This window comes from Alligator mississippiensis, chromosome 3, assembly GCF_030867095.1.
Source record: "Alligator mississippiensis isolate rAllMis1 chromosome 3, rAllMis1, whole genome shotgun sequence".
Classification (NCBI taxonomy): Eukaryota; Metazoa; Chordata; order Crocodylia; family Alligatoridae; genus Alligator; species Alligator mississippiensis.
Window position 1 is genome coordinate 260,487,810 of NC_081826.1, and position 15,933 is coordinate 260,503,742.

Consider the following 15,933-nt stretch of genomic DNA (forward strand, 5'->3'; position numbering starts at 1 on the left):
CAATAATTTTCTCTTGTCAAAACCTGTTGACTAAGAATGGGACTAAACATCAACTTGTTTTTATAAGCCGCCTAACAGACATCAGGTAGTAATGACTTGTCACTATCAGCCTACATCTGAGTCCAGCAGCCAGCCTAAAGATGAAAAGCTCCCCAAACCATTTCTAACCGTGCGGGCCACCATTTGACTAATGTTTGAAGTGCTGGTGAGGGTAGTTTAGTTTACAATAGCAATGAAATGCAGTTGATCATATTTAAATAAATACACGTTTGTGCCATTCAGAGGTTTTATTAGAATGTTCTCATGTGTGAATGGGAATTGCCCATTTCACTGTCTAATGTCAGACATCTGGACATAGGAACTTGACATGCATGTATATCAGCACTATGCATTAACTTAGTTTAGCTCAACTTATTTCTCCTCTATTTCTCAACTAATCCCCTCTTCTCAATTTAATAAAGCATACATTCCTGACTTAGAGCTACATTTATGGCAAGCTTCAAAATTTAAACACAATCACTGGAACCAGAGTTGGAAAAAAAATCCTAATTTTTCTTCCTTGAAGTACAAAATCACCACTAATCTCTCATGTTCACATAAGCTATTTTCTTCAAATGACTCACATTTGGACAAAGACCAAGTATGAGAACCTTTAGTCCTTAAAGTTAAAAGTGCTTGAAAACAGAGGCATAGAATTAAAGTACTTTCTCATTTATCAATAGAGTCACTACAGTGATGCTACAATAGAATTGCTGAAGTTTCACCTTGCATGAACAACTGAGAGTTCCTTTCTGATAGCAACACTGTATCGCTATAATTAACGTTATTACAAGACTATACTTCTCTCTGGTGACCTACTTATTTTCATGAACAATTTGAGGCACCTACCTGGAGCATGAGCTTATCCTGCCTTTTGTTTATGGTGGGATGGTTGTGTGGCAATGTTTGCTGTAAATTACTTAACACATCTGCTAGTGGAGTGTAGGAGATTCACAGTGGCTGTCATTCCCATGCAAGATCTACTATTATTTCATTTATAGTTTCAGGGTAAGATTTAATTTTACTTGTGGTATGCACCATCCAAACCCAAACAATATAACCACAAATTTTAAAAAAAGTATCTTAGATCAGAGCTCCTCGAGACATTTTATACAGACAAGATTAAACTATTTACACAAATTACAAATATACCAAAAGTTATCCTAGGGATATAAAACGGCTATAAATATCAGAATAGTATTTAGATTACAGCTAAAGCACAGTCCACTGCAAAAATTAACTCCCAGACTTGGTATTCCAGTTACCACATAATTTACATGTTAAATATACAACATACAAACTCTAAAGTAATATAGCAAGATATCTTTAGATGGGGCCATGCACATAATTCTATGGAAGGTTGAAACAAATTCTTTAACTAGGTCTTAGGCAGACAAGGTTCCTTGGGTGAACCTTGTCTGCCTATGTCCTTAGACCAACACGGCTACAACCTACACCCCTGCAACCTGGAAGTTAACTAGGTCTTGATACTAGACACCACACCCAAAGTTTTCTGATTCTATATTTAAATAGCAAGATTAGCAAATATTGCAACAGCAAACTACATAACTGAAAGAAGCTGCCAAAACAGTCACATCTAACATGTATTTTTCTAAATTAAAAAACTCAAATGATTCAGAACAGTATACATATTGCTGCACCATGTAACCATATGTTCTTATTCCTTGTTGCTCTTTTATGCCTACTGTTTGTTACACTCATTTTCTGCATCTTTTCTTAACTTGCATTTGTATTCTAACTAGCATAATGGGCCCCTGATTCTAGCTGGTATTTCTGAATATCACTACAATACAAATACTAAATCGTAATTATGAATTAATATTAATAACTACAATTAAATGGACTAAATTAACTAACAGGTCGTGATGCTTGTTTCCAAGCTGGTTATGGACAGGACAGTAAAGCATCTAGCTCTTACAACTGTCCCTCCCACTGGTGGTACAGTCTTTCTAATCAAACAGTTTAAAAAATGGCGCTTTTAAAAATTATCTTTCTTAGGATTATGACTTAAGTTGCATTCCACTTTTTGACTAAAGTCTGCAAACACCTAACAAATCAAAACATTAAAACCATCAAATTGTACGAGGACAAATTTTAACCAGTTCTGTTCCAGAGAGATAAATCGTACTTTTGAAAGAGCCACCTGGCTACCATGTAGAAAATTGCTGCATTATAGAAGAAACACCCCCTCCATGAATTGCACACCACTGTTTATGACATACCATCCCTCCCTGGATCCTATATGGAAAATCCTCAAGCAGTACTAGAAGGAGACCCTATTTTTAAAGAGTTCTTTCCAGAACCACCTATCCTAGCTTTAAACAAGCACCGAACCTCGCCAACTTCATCACCAGAAGCAAACTTCCTATGACCCAAAACACACCAAATGGATCCAGACCATGCTATGACAAGAAATGTAAGACCTGTCAACACATCTCTACCACCCCCACAGTTCCTATACCCCACAACAGAACCATCAACGTTCCTGGATCTTACATCTGCATCTCCAGAATTGCAATACATCTCATCCAATGCACCGATTACCCTGATGGAAAATATGTTAGAGAAACCAAATAACAACGGTGTACCAGAATAAACACACACCGAAAATCTATCAAAGACAAGAATACCCAGTTACCTGTGGGAGCACCTCTCTCACAAGAAAACCAATCTCTCAGTTGTAATCCTCAAAAGGAATTTACAAACAACTTTTCACAGACGAACCTTTGAACTTCACTTTGTCAGTCTACTGGATACAAAACATAATGGAGTAAATATAGACATTGGATTTATGACACATTATAACCTGCCTAACATCTGACTCCCCAGATTACCTGGTAAAAAGTGGAGAGTTTTTCTCATTCTCTTCCCCCAACTCTGTATCCATTGACTACAGCTACATTCATTTCCTTCCCCCCCCACCATCTGTCTCACCTACTGACCACTTCAATTTACATTTTAACTGACTGACTTTCTTCCATACGTACTGGCCTCTGGCTGCTTTACTACTCCATCCAGGAAGAGCATAGACCATCTACAGATGCTTCCTCAGCCTGACGAAAGGTATTTGTACCCAGAAGTTTGCCAAGAAGAACTTTTTCAACTATTTGAGTTGGTCTAATAAAAGACATCGGATTTACCCAAAGAATCTTGTCTGTCTATGTCCTTAGACCAACACAGCTACAACCTACGCCCTTAAACATGTTCCCTATGCATCCAGAACATTAGTGTGAGTCTAAATTTTTCCCTCTACATACAAAGATGTAACAAACATTGAATACTGTTGCCTATACCATGTATGTGGTAAAATCCTGGGCTTCTTACTGTGTGGTTTATTTTCATAGTTTCATAGTAGCTAGGGTCAGGAGGGACCTGAACAAATCATCTAGCCTGACCCCTTGCCACAGGCAGGAATCAATGCTGGATTCACAAGACCCCAGACAGGTGATCGTCCAACCTCCTCTTGAATTTGCCCAAGGTAGGGGCGAGGACCACTTCCCTGGGAAGTTGGTTCCAGATTTTGGCCACCCTAACTGTAAAATATTGCCTTCTGATCTCTAACCTAAACCTATTCTCCATCAGCTTATTACCATTGTTCCTTGTCACCCCAGGTGGTGCTGGGGAGAAAAGGGGTCTGCCTATTTGCTGTTGATCTCCCCTGATGAGCTTGTAGGCAGCCACCAGGTCCCCCCTCAGCCTCCTCTTGCCGAGGCTGAACAGGTTCAGGTCCTTCAGTCTCTCCTCGTAGGGCCTGTCCTGCTGCCCTCTCACCAAGCGGGTGACCCTCCTCTGAACCCTCTCCAGGCTAGCCACATCACTTTTGAAGTGCTGGCCACATCCCTTTTGAATCTATGTTCATAGATTTCATAGACATTAGGGCTGGAAGGGACCTCGGACTATTCAAAATGAAACGCTGCTTATGTTTGATTACAAAATTAAGCTCTGTAACATTTGCTAAATCATTCATCTGAGTCACCATTGTGTTATGCCAGCCTTTTGCTGGTGTAACTGAGTTTTACATCAACCTACAAATCAGTGTATCAGTGGTGAAAAAGGCTACATAAACATATTGTTAAAACTGATCACAACATATAAACTCATATCTGCTAAATATAAGGGAAAGCTGTACAAACTTACAGTCTTATTTTAACTTCTGGGTGGTGGAGAGAATGAGGAATGAAGCAGTCCCGAACTCATGCTGATAAAACATTTGTCATCACACCAAGCCAGTGATACATTTTCTATGTTTGATTGTGTTACATTATACAAAGCAAAATTAAATACAGAGAACATTTATAAATGATTTTCTGTATAAAAGATTGCTAAGGTTATGCAAGTGCCAATAAAAACCTTTATAATACCACAACATATTTTGTATCTGCTGTGCTCCAGAAATGGTTAAAAATGTTTAGAGTTATTTTTAAACATTTAATTATGACCTTTTGTTTATATTTCTCCACCTTAGTTATCATGGGCCAGATCATGAACTCTGACTAAGAAATATTTGACCAAGCTCAGAGTAGAGGGGAGGAGCATAGGTAATCTTAAAGCACCTTTTCTTTCTCCAGATTTGGGCTGCTCTGTCCTAAATTACTCCACTTGACACTGGTAAAAAGCTATGCTGATAGCAGTTGGGTCAAGAGTTTGTTCTGACAACTCAGACCACTGCATGTATAAAGGTTGACCTGAATATATACCGTGCATTTTTCATGAGGAACAGGGTTGATTTGGGAGCTGTTACAGTGGTTATTTGCCACCCACAGATGCTCATACCTTAAGAGATCCTCTAAGGGCCAGGAAAATTCACATCATGTCAAGAGTTTGATATAAAACTGCTCAGCTGAGGAGCTGTGTGTTAAACAATGCAATTCATAGAAGGAGCTATAAAAGCTTCTAAACAGGATTCACAATAATAGTTTGTAATTTTATATTGATATCAGTGGCCTCTCAAGGCTAGGAGTGAGCACCAAGTGCTGTACAACTGTTGATCTTCCCTCCCAAGGGTAGGGAGGAGGCAGAAGTGTTTCAGTGGTATGTGTATCTCCTTCCTTTAGCAATCCCTTGCAGTCAAGGACAATCATCTTCAACTAATGCCTTATCTATGGGTCCCAAGATGACTGACAAGGTTGATCTGGGATCAACAGATTCTATTGCAACTCAGGCATGCATTTCCATATGGGGAGGGTGGCTTCATGAACACCTCATGCCTTCTGAGGCTGGCAGGGCATGGTGACTGCCCGCAGGCAGCGGCAGCAATGTCAGCAGCAGGGGCGTGTTGGTGGCGAGCAGGATCGCTCACAGGCAGCTGCAGTGATGTCAGTGGCAAGGTCGGGCTGAGTGGGGACTGCCCACAGGCAGCCACAGCAGTGGCGGTGGCAGGGGTGGGGAGCACCAAGCAATGATCAGTGACCGCTTTCAGATGCCACCAGCAGCATCAGCAGTGGGGGGAGTGGAGGGGGTGGCAAGCAACAACTTCCCATAGACGCCACTGGCAGCATTGCCAGCAACCAATCTCAGGGGGGGCATGTGCATGAATGGTGCGTGCCCCTGGCGGCTGGGGGAGCACGGCTGCGTTGGTGGTGGCAGGAGCATGGCGGTGGCGGTGGTGAATATCAAGGGCTATAGGCTGCACAGGAGGGATAGGACAGGGAGGAAAGGTGGGGGTGTGGTGCTCTATGTCAAGGAGAAATACACATCCTCAACAAGTAGCACAGGGTTAGAGGAGGGGCACACTGAAGTGCTCTGGGTTAGAATACAAGGAAGTCAAAGGGAAAGGGACTTAATGGTGGGGTCTACTACAGACCTCCCAACCAAGGGGAAGAGCTAGACCGGGAATTCTTAAGTCAGCTCACGGAGGTAGTTAGGTCAAAGGACGTGGTCATCATGGGTGACCTGAACTTTCCAGACGTCTGCTGGGAAGAGTAGTCAGCCAGGTCTAACCGCTCACGTAGGTTCCTAGCTGAGATACAGAACCTCCATCTAACCAAGGAGGCATACAGCCCCACCAGGGGAGACGCCTTGTTGGACCTGGTCCTGGCCACGAGCGATGACCTGGTGAGGGGTCTGTGGGTGCTCGACCACCCGGGCGACAGCGATCATCGCCTGCTGGAATTCACCATCCAGCGCAAGGTGGCAAAGGCCTGCAGCAAGGCAACAGCCCTGGACTTCAGGAGGGCAGACTTCAATGAGGTAGGGAGAATAGTCAGGGAGGCACTAAGGTCCCAGAGGGGAGAGGAATCAGGTGTCCAAGAAGAGTGGTCGTTCCTTAAGGAGACAATTCTCCAATCCCAAAGGGAGGTAATCCCAACATGGATCAAAGGGGGCAAGAGGGCACAAAAGCCCCCATGGCTCACCAAAAGCATACGGGAACATCTACTAGCTAAAAAGGAGGCGTACACCCAATGGAAGGGAGGGGCCATCACCAGGGAGGACTATACCTCGGTTGCTTGGGGCTGCAGGGGGGCGGTCAGGAAGACTAAGGTGGAGATGGAACTGGGACTAGCTACCCAGATCAAGGACAACAAGAAGTTCTTTTTTAAATACCTAGGGGGTAAAAAGAAAGTACCGGGTAATATGGGGCCTCTGCAAGGCATGCTAGGAAATCTGGTCATCACTCCAGATGACAAAGCTAACCTATTTAACAATTTATTTGACTCCATTTTTCTGAGCAGAGACCAGGTCACCCCACCCCCCACCGGGACCCCTGTAAGCCCCAGGGGAGGCACAGACAGGCCTAGGGTCAGTGAGGAGTGAGTCAGGGAACTTCTGGAGGAACTGGATGTATTTAAATCAGCTGGTCCTGACGATCTCCACCCCAGAGTGCTGAAGGAATTAACAGAGGTCATTGCGGGACCCCTGGCATGGCTTTACGAGCACTCATGGTGCTCTGGTGTGGTGCCAGAGGACTGGAAAAGGGCCAATGTGGTTCCCATTTTCAAAAAAGGGAGGAAAGAGAACCCAAGAAACTATAGACCAGTTAGTCTTACCTCGATACTGGGTAAGCTTTTTGAGAGAATTATCCTGGCGCATGTCCATGAGGGGCCAGAAGGGGAGATTATGCTTAGGGGCAACCAACATGGGTTCATTAGAGGCAGGTCCTGTCAGACCAACCTGGTGGCCTTCTATGACCAGGTCACAAAATCCTTAGATGCAGGTGTAACAGTGGACATAGTCTTCCTGGACTTTAGGAAGGCCTTCGATACTGTCTCTCACCCCATTCTCATTAAAAAACTAGGGGACTGTGGCGTTGACACCTACACAGTCAAATGCGTCACTAACTGGCTGGAGGGCTGCACCTAGAGAGTGGTGGTGGATGGGTCTTATTTGACCTGGAGGGATGTGGGCAGTGGGGTTCGGCAGGGCTCAGTCCTCGGGCCCGCACTGTTCAACATCTTCATCAGGAACTTGGACGAGGGTGTAAAAAGCACCCTGTTCAAATTTGCAGATGACACTAAGATGTCGGGGGAAGTGGGCATGCTAGAAGGGAGAAATAGGCTACAATCAGACCTAGACAGGTTACAGGGGTGGGTGGATGAGAACAAGATGGGTTTCAACACTGACAAGTGCAGGGTACTGCACCTGGGGAGGAAGAACCAGCAGCATACCTACACAGTGGGGCAACTCCCTTCTTGTCAGTGCAGAGGCAGAAAAGGATCTTGGAGTCATTATTAATGCCAAAATGAACATGGGCCAACAGTGTGGGGATGCAGTCAGGAAGGCCAACCGTACCTTGTCATGCATCCACAGATACAACTCAAGCAGGTCCAAGGAGGTGATCCTCCCCCTCTATGCAACACTGGTCAGGCCGCAGTTGGAGTCCTGCGTCCAGTTCTGGGCGCCGCACTTCAGGAGGGATGTGGACAGCATGGAGAGGGTCCAGAGGAGGCCCACTCACATGATCAGGGGGCAGCAGGGCAGGCCCTATGAGGAGAGGCTAATGGACCCGAACCTGTTCTGCCTCCACAAGAGAAGGCTGAGGGGGGATCTAGTGGCCGTTTACAAACTAGTCAGAGGGGTCCAGCAGGCATTGGGGGAGTCCCTGTTCCCCCGAGCACTACCAGGAGTGACAAGAAATAACTGTTGCAAGCTGGCAGAGGGTAGATTTAGGCTAGATATCAGGAGGTGCTACTTCACGGTCAGGGCGGCTAGGATCTGGAACCAACTTCTGAGAGAAGTGGTGCTGGCTCCTATCCTGGGGGTCTTTAAGAAGAGGCTAGATGAACACCTTGTTGGGGTCGTTTGACCCCAGTACTCTTTCCTGCCATGGCAGGGGGTCGGACTTGATGATCTGCTCAGGTCCCTTCCGACCCTACCAACTATGCAACTATGAGACCTGGTGGCAGTAAGCTGGGAGCTCCCGCCAGCGCTGTTGGCAGTTGGAGGCGGGGTGATGAGGGGAGGGTAGTGAGTGCAAGCCAGGGGATGGCGACCAGTCACAGGCACCACCGCCAGTGTTGGCAGTGGCCAGCAGCAATTGTGGACTGCTCGCAAGTGCCGCCAACAGTGTCAGCAGCCCCTTTTTGCAGAGGGTGCACTGCCACACTCAGGGGGTGCACATGCACCTGCGTGCACCATCTATGCGTCGCTCCTGGCATGCACACCCCCTAGCATCACGAATGGGCGGCTCCCAGTTCTTGATTTGGTCCTTGACACACTGTTTCTGATGCTTCTGCTTTTCTGTTGTCGACATAAGATTGTTGATGTCTCTTGTCGAAATAAGGTTTCAAAGTACTGTGATCCTTGCAGCAAACTCTTCCTTCATTTGGGCCAGTCCTGGGTAATCAACATCAACTCATGGGAAACTATGTTGCATTTTTTCAAGTTGGCCTTAGAGGACATCTTTGAAGCTCTCTCTCTTCCCTCCTCTTGAGCATATGCCTTGACTGAACTGGGAGAATAAAACTTGCTTTAGGAGTCTGGAGTCAGACATCTAGATGATGTGGTCTGCCCCAAAAAGTTGATGTCAGATGATCATCCCTTGATGCCTGTGGTGTTTGCTTGCAAGAAGACACTAACACTGGTGCATCTATCTTCCCACTGGATTCAAAGGGTCTTCCACAAGCAGATGGTCTCTTCCAATTACTTGAGATGTCTCCTGTATGTTGTCAACTCCATACAGTAATGTGGGGATCACAACTGCTTGATAAACTATGAGCTTGATTTCAGATCTTATATTGTGATCTTCAAACACCCATTTCCTCAGGCATCCAAAGGCTGCACTTGCACATTTGAGGCAATGTTGGATTTTTTCATCCATTTATTTATATATTATATGTATTTATTTATTATGTATTATTAATTTTATATTGTTATAGTTATTGTTTTATTGTTATATTATTAATATTTGTTCATTTGTTATTTATTTATAATTTATTATTTCTTAGACTATTCCACCTTATTTCCTGACAATCCTCTATCACATGCAAACAAGGATTACTAAACCTAAATCCATTAATTCCTAGATTCAGTCTTGGGTCACTGAAACATAAGGTTCAGTGTCTTATAGGCTACTAGGCCTGTGCAAGTAGGCAGCTATTTGATCTGGCTTTGGATCCAGCTGCTTCAGATACCAGGGATCTGATCCAGAGCTCCAGACCAGGTTTCCACTTTGATCCAGCCAAAATGGCTCCAAAGCTTCAGAGCCGCCTGGGAGATCCGACCATAGGGTATAATGAGGAATCAATAAATTATCTATAATGTTGTTGCTTTGTGTCTGATTTGGATGAGACTTGCAGGGGTGGTAGTCTCTGCTGAGAGCATGACGTGTACCAAGTTTCAAGAAGATCGGTGCAGGGGTTTGGGGGGCACTGCACCCCAAATTCTTGAAAGTCAAACTCGTGTCACATCTATGTGTTACAACATAGGGGGGTGAAAACTGCAGGGGTAGTAGCCCCTGGTGAGGCCACAAAGCCTGCGAAATTTCAAGAAGATGGGTGCAGGGGCTTGGGGGGAATTGCACCTCAAGCTGCTGACAGGCAAAACTTGTGACATAGATGACCCTCTGTGTGTTAAGGTGCAGTGGGCTGAAAACTGCAGGAGTAGTAGCCCCTGCTCAGGCCACAAAGCCTGCCAGGTTTCAAGGAGATAAGTGCAGGGGTTTGGGGGAAACTGCACCTCAAGCTGCAGACAAGCAAAACTCATGACATGGGTGACACTGTGTGTGTTAAGGCGCAGCAGGGTGAAAGCTGCAGGGATAGTAGCCCCTGCTGTGGCCACGAAGCCTGCCAGCTGTTGAGGAGACGGGTGCAGGGGGGCTCTGGGGCCCTGCACCCCTAGCTGCTGACAGGCAAAACTTGTGTCATGGGTGCTTGTGCAACTAACTGTGTCTGTCTTGGGGTAGTTGATTGTCTGAATTATTTCCTCTCCTTAGTGTGGGATTTTGTAGGTGTTAACTGTTGCTAATTAACTGGCTACATTAGCTAGCTACTGTGTATTGAGCTGGTCCCTGAGTGAATCGTGATTGACTGGTAACTGGTAACACAGTAGCTTAGCAGCCAGGCCTGCAGTAGTTCCCCCCCCCCCCCCGCCCTCCCCAAGACAGTCACACAAGCACAAGCACCCCTGTCATGAGTTTTGCCTGTCAGCAGCTAGGGGTACAGGGCCCCAGAAGCCCCTGCACCGATCTCCTCGCCAGCTGGCAGGCTTCACAGCCACAGCAGGGGCTACCATCCCTGCAGCTTTCAGCCTGATGCGCCTTAACACACACACAGTGTTACCCACGTCACGAGTTTTACTTGTCCGCAGCTTAAGGTGCAGTTCCCCCCAAACCCCTGCACACATCTCCTTGAAACTTGGCAGGGTTCTTGGCCTCAGGAGGGGCCACTACCCCTGCAGTTTTCAGCCCTCTGTGCCTTAACACCCACGTCACGAGTTTTGTCTGTCAGCAGCTTGAGGTGCAGTTCCCCCCAAACCCCTGCACCAATCTTCTTGAAACTTGGCAGGCATCATGCTCTCAGTAGAGGCTACCACCCCTGTAAGTTTCATCCAAATCAGAGAAAAAACAGCAAAGTTATAGATATTTTATTGATTCCCCATTGTACCCTATGGCTGAATCTCCGAAGCGGCTCCAAAGCTCTGAACCGCTTCAGAAAGCCTAACAAAGCCAGTGCTTTGATCTGGACATGCTGCTTCGGATGCCAAAGCATCCAAAACTTCTCCAGATCTGAAGCAGGGTCCGAAGCCTCGCATAGCCCTATAGGCTACCACGTTAAGAAACACAGGTTGTGTTCCACTGAAGTTTTTCAATTCCAGGCTGTCCAGTGATATTCACACTTTAATTTCTAGCTCTGTTAAGGTAAGAATTTGAGACACTGGTTTGTAGAGAAGCTATTTTAGACACTTATTAGGAGGCATTGACATTGTTAGCAGTCATTTTACTCTTCTTCAGTATGATAGACATAAATAAAATAAAGTAGAAGACAAAATGCCAAACACAGCGGTGCTGGAGGGCACAAGACTGACACATTAGAAAGTGGGGTCACCCACTATGGTCATACCAGAGCACATGCAGAAATGAAACAAAGTCATTCAACATCATGTAGCAAGCTGGTAGGAATGTGTAGAATCCCATCCAAACTGAAGGGAATATGTGGCATTGGGTGCAGCTCAACCTAAAGCAGCTTTGAGGATGGAAGCAAAGCAAGAAAGAAGGAAGCAGGGTGCTGTAAATTTGGACTCCTAACTCAGACAACACATGGATCTGTGCAACTTGTAACAAGCTGTGTCACTTTCAAATTGGACTTGATTCAAGTGGATACATCAGGCGCCTGACTAGACCTCTTACATGTACACCGTGATCCAGAGGCTGAAGGGCTGCCTATATATACATATGATAGATATAAATGTAAACTGGATTTTTTGAGATACTATGATTTGTTTTTAGTAGAGATGGATTATTAATATATTTTTTTCTACTTCATCAAGGCAAATAAGCATTAGGTTTGAATAGGGATGGATGACTTGTCCTGCAGTTACCTGTTCCCCTCTTCTTCACAAAACCTTACAGCTGTAATATCACTTTCACCAAGTTATTTTCTCTCTCCAGCTGACAGATACAAACTACCCAATTCTGACTGTCATGCAACCTTATGCTTCAAATAGTTCATTCCCTCCTCATTCAAAAAGACAAAATGCAAAGCATTCTACTTGTTTAAATAGCATGACTGAAACACATCATTACATTTCTTTATTTTGGTATTCTATGGGGAAGCTGGTTTTAGGCAGTGATTTTTTCCTTAATATTTATGTTTTTCAGTTCCCCAATTCTTATTTTTATACATCTTAATTAAAAAAAAAGTTTTTTGTTTTTAACAGTAAAATAAATCAATATTTTAAATTGTTTTAATTCACAAGCTTCAACCAGTAGTTTCTCCTATCAAGAGGAGGTTTTGATCTAAAATCTTATGCATTAGGTATGAATAGTATGTTAAGTAAAAGAAGCAGTATTATTTTTCTAATCCCCTTATACAGCTGAGGTGAAAGAGAACTGTGTTAACTCACTGTGCTACTCCTGCAAACAACCAAAACCTTTTAGCAGAAAACATGGCACTACCAAGTGAATCAAGAACTACAATTTAATGCATCTCTCATTCATAATCTTTTTAGGAAAAAAAATTATAGTATTTCAATCTCTCAGGCTGAAAAAAAATCTTAATTCTGTTTAGCCATGTCATTAACATGTCACCGTACATCACACCATCAACTCAGCATACCCTTCTGACATGTTTCAAAACACTCTTATTAGGTAGTCTGCATTCAAATCAACCAGGAATAAGATTTTTTTGGTGAGAGGCCTTATTGTTTAATGCGTACAGGAAAGCTGAGTGAAGAAAAGGCAGAGCCTTGTTCTTTATTGTCTATGAGACATATTCATAGACACTTGAATGCAAACGGTACAAAAACCTATTTGTAGGTAAAATCACAGTGTAGATTACAGCTGTGATTAAGGAGCCTATACTTAAGGCACTGTCTCTTAATCTTTCCAGGTTGCTGATCCTGTGGTTAAAGTAAACATTTTGTGACCTCTCCCCACACCCCCCCCAATTACTCTTACTGAAAAAGTAAGTGTCAACATGCAATAATGATGAGCTGATTTAAGCTTGTGTGTTTATGAATTGGTGTTTCAAGACACTAAAAGACAATACTTTGACCTTGAATAACAGGAATATAATTTTCTTTGATTTGTATTATAGTATAATTTTCAACCCCTTAACAACATTGATTTCCTTTCTTGACATCGTGCTTCCAGGAATCATGACCATCAGCTGGGAATACTGACTTTGGAATACCAAAGCTTATGAAAGTGTTTAGCAGGGTTGCAAAAGAGAGAAAAACAACAACAACAACAAAACAACCATAGTTTCCTCCATCCTTACCAACTGAAATTAGGCAAATTAATGTGAATGAGCATGAATGAATATGAATTAATTCAAATTCACATGAATTGTAAGAGGCCCTTGGAATGGAAGCCTCAGAGATGCTACTATTCAGTCTCCCCTGGATGAGATGACAGCACAAAGGCAGCAGCCTCATTCTGTGAAAGAGGACAGTCAGAATGCTCAGCAAGTTAAATCGCTGGCAAATATCTTCCCATCCTGACTTCTGAGAAGTGGACACTGTTAGAGGACAGTGATATAGCTGTCCATGATATGTCCACAAACATTAAAAGGAGTCTTTTACAAATTCTAACAGTTTGGGGATGTTTTGCATACCCTTTGGCTGTGTATTTATACAAAGCTTCTCTCCATACTTCTGTCAAACTGCCACAGCCCAAATGTGGAACATAATGTGTGCTAAATATAAAAAATGTGGCATACATAAAAAATATTTTTTCAGGAAGTTAATATTCTCAGGGATTGATTCCTGGCATATTAACCTATAAACGTTAAATATTTTTTTTCTGTTGTAAGTTATCAGCATGGAAAGTGAGGGGATACCAACACTTTGTGAAACAATGAGCACTGTCCCTCAAAGTGGGTGCATTAACATGTACAATTACCCCAATGTAATAAACTCCAGTGTTTACATGTGCACCTGGGATTGCAGTAATTCAAGCCAAGGCAGAGCAAGCCCAGGCTGGCAGGGGGCCCAGAGGGTCAGCCCAAGGCTCCTGGTGGCAGCATTGGGCAGCAGAGGGACTAGTTGGGGAACAAGGTTGATACAGTGTAGGGCTAGCTGGCAGGCAGCCCCATTCGGCCCCAGTCACTGGCGTTGTGGCCACGTAAATTACTCTGCCATGGGATAGTACGTGTCCCAGAGTATGGTGGACTTAAATAATTTACTGCTCCCTAATATAGGTGCATGTGTAGATGGTGATACTTTACTATGGAGCTAGTCAACTCCACAGTAAAGTGCAGGTGTAGATGTACCCAGTGAGGTGCAGTTAATAGATACATTTATGACACAAGAGGCTTGAAATCTAAGATCCATCTTCTGCATACAAACTGTGATATCAGTGGGATTACTAATGCAAGTAAAGTTACACCCATGGACGTCTTTAGAATTCGGGTTTATGGAGACAGCATTAGCTTACCCTAAACTAAATTTCTGCACATTTAAGTGACCTGAATTCATACAATACAACTCTTAGAATGTCAACTGAAAATAATGCATAGACTATTCTCGTGTTTAAATACATGCTAAAATAACAGCACATTAAGTTAATGCATACTGATGTTTGTGTGGGCAAATATGTACCATCCACTATTCTGGAATTTTTAATTTGTTGTTTAGGGAGTCTGGAAAAAGAAACAAGGATAACTTAAGGTCAATCCCACAAACAGCGGAAGCATTGCAAGTTAGAGTCATAGAAATGTAAGGGATTTCCTAGCCCCTGTTATCACAGGTAACTTCCATATCATCCCTTTCAATAAACTGATCAAGTTCCATTTTAAAAGTAGTTCTTGGCCCCACTCTTCCTCTTGTGAAGTTTGGGACTTGTGGAGCAAATAAAGGAATGGGAAGAAGGGAAAAAAAAAGAGTTGTTCATCATGTTGAAGAGTGAAAATTAAGAGGGATTTTAGTGAATAAAGGAAAAAAAGAGCAGACAGTTACCAAATCACAAGTACTAATGGTCATGGGAGGTGTCTAAGTTCCCCATCTAAGCCTAGCAGAACAAAGTAGATAGTGGTATGCAAATATGTGATTGATTGAAGTGAACAAAAAAAAATCAAAGTCTTTGTTGGCTGAGGGGAAAAAAAAATCACAATGATAAACTGTTTTCCTATTTCTCCCACCTACAGTTGATACAGAACAGCAACTTGACTATTTAGCATTAGATTATGTTATGTACAAATTGAGCCTTTCAACCTAAATGACTAGATCTTCAACTAGTGTAAATAAACAGCATTCAAATTAAGTCCCAATCATTCACTATGCTGGTATCATTCAGTGCTCTAGTTGATGATCTAGCCCAAGTTGTTCAACATAATTACAATAATAGCAGTTACATTATTTCAGGGTTCTCAAACTTTTCAGACTCAAGGCACCCCTCAAAAATTCCAGCTCTTAGCTTTCACTTTGTGTTTTGAATGGAGAGGAATAATAGAGCAAATCTGCTACTGCAAAGAACTCAGAAAGATTGTTTTTAACACGATAGATTCCCTTTTTGAAATTTCTGGGTTTGTCTTGTGAATCATGTTTGTATACCTAACAGTGCTACCCTTGAAAGAATCTCAAGGCATCCCACACTGCTGTGGCACCCTGGTTGGGAAACACTACATTAATCCTTTAGTGTAGGAAATACAACACTTCTCTTAATGATGGGAGTTTTTTTAATTAACTTAATTAGCTCATCACCTGTCATTTTCTTGTTCAGGCAAAGCCCTTTAATTAATTTGCCTGCTATAACTGTTAAAGTGTTTTTTTCATATAGCT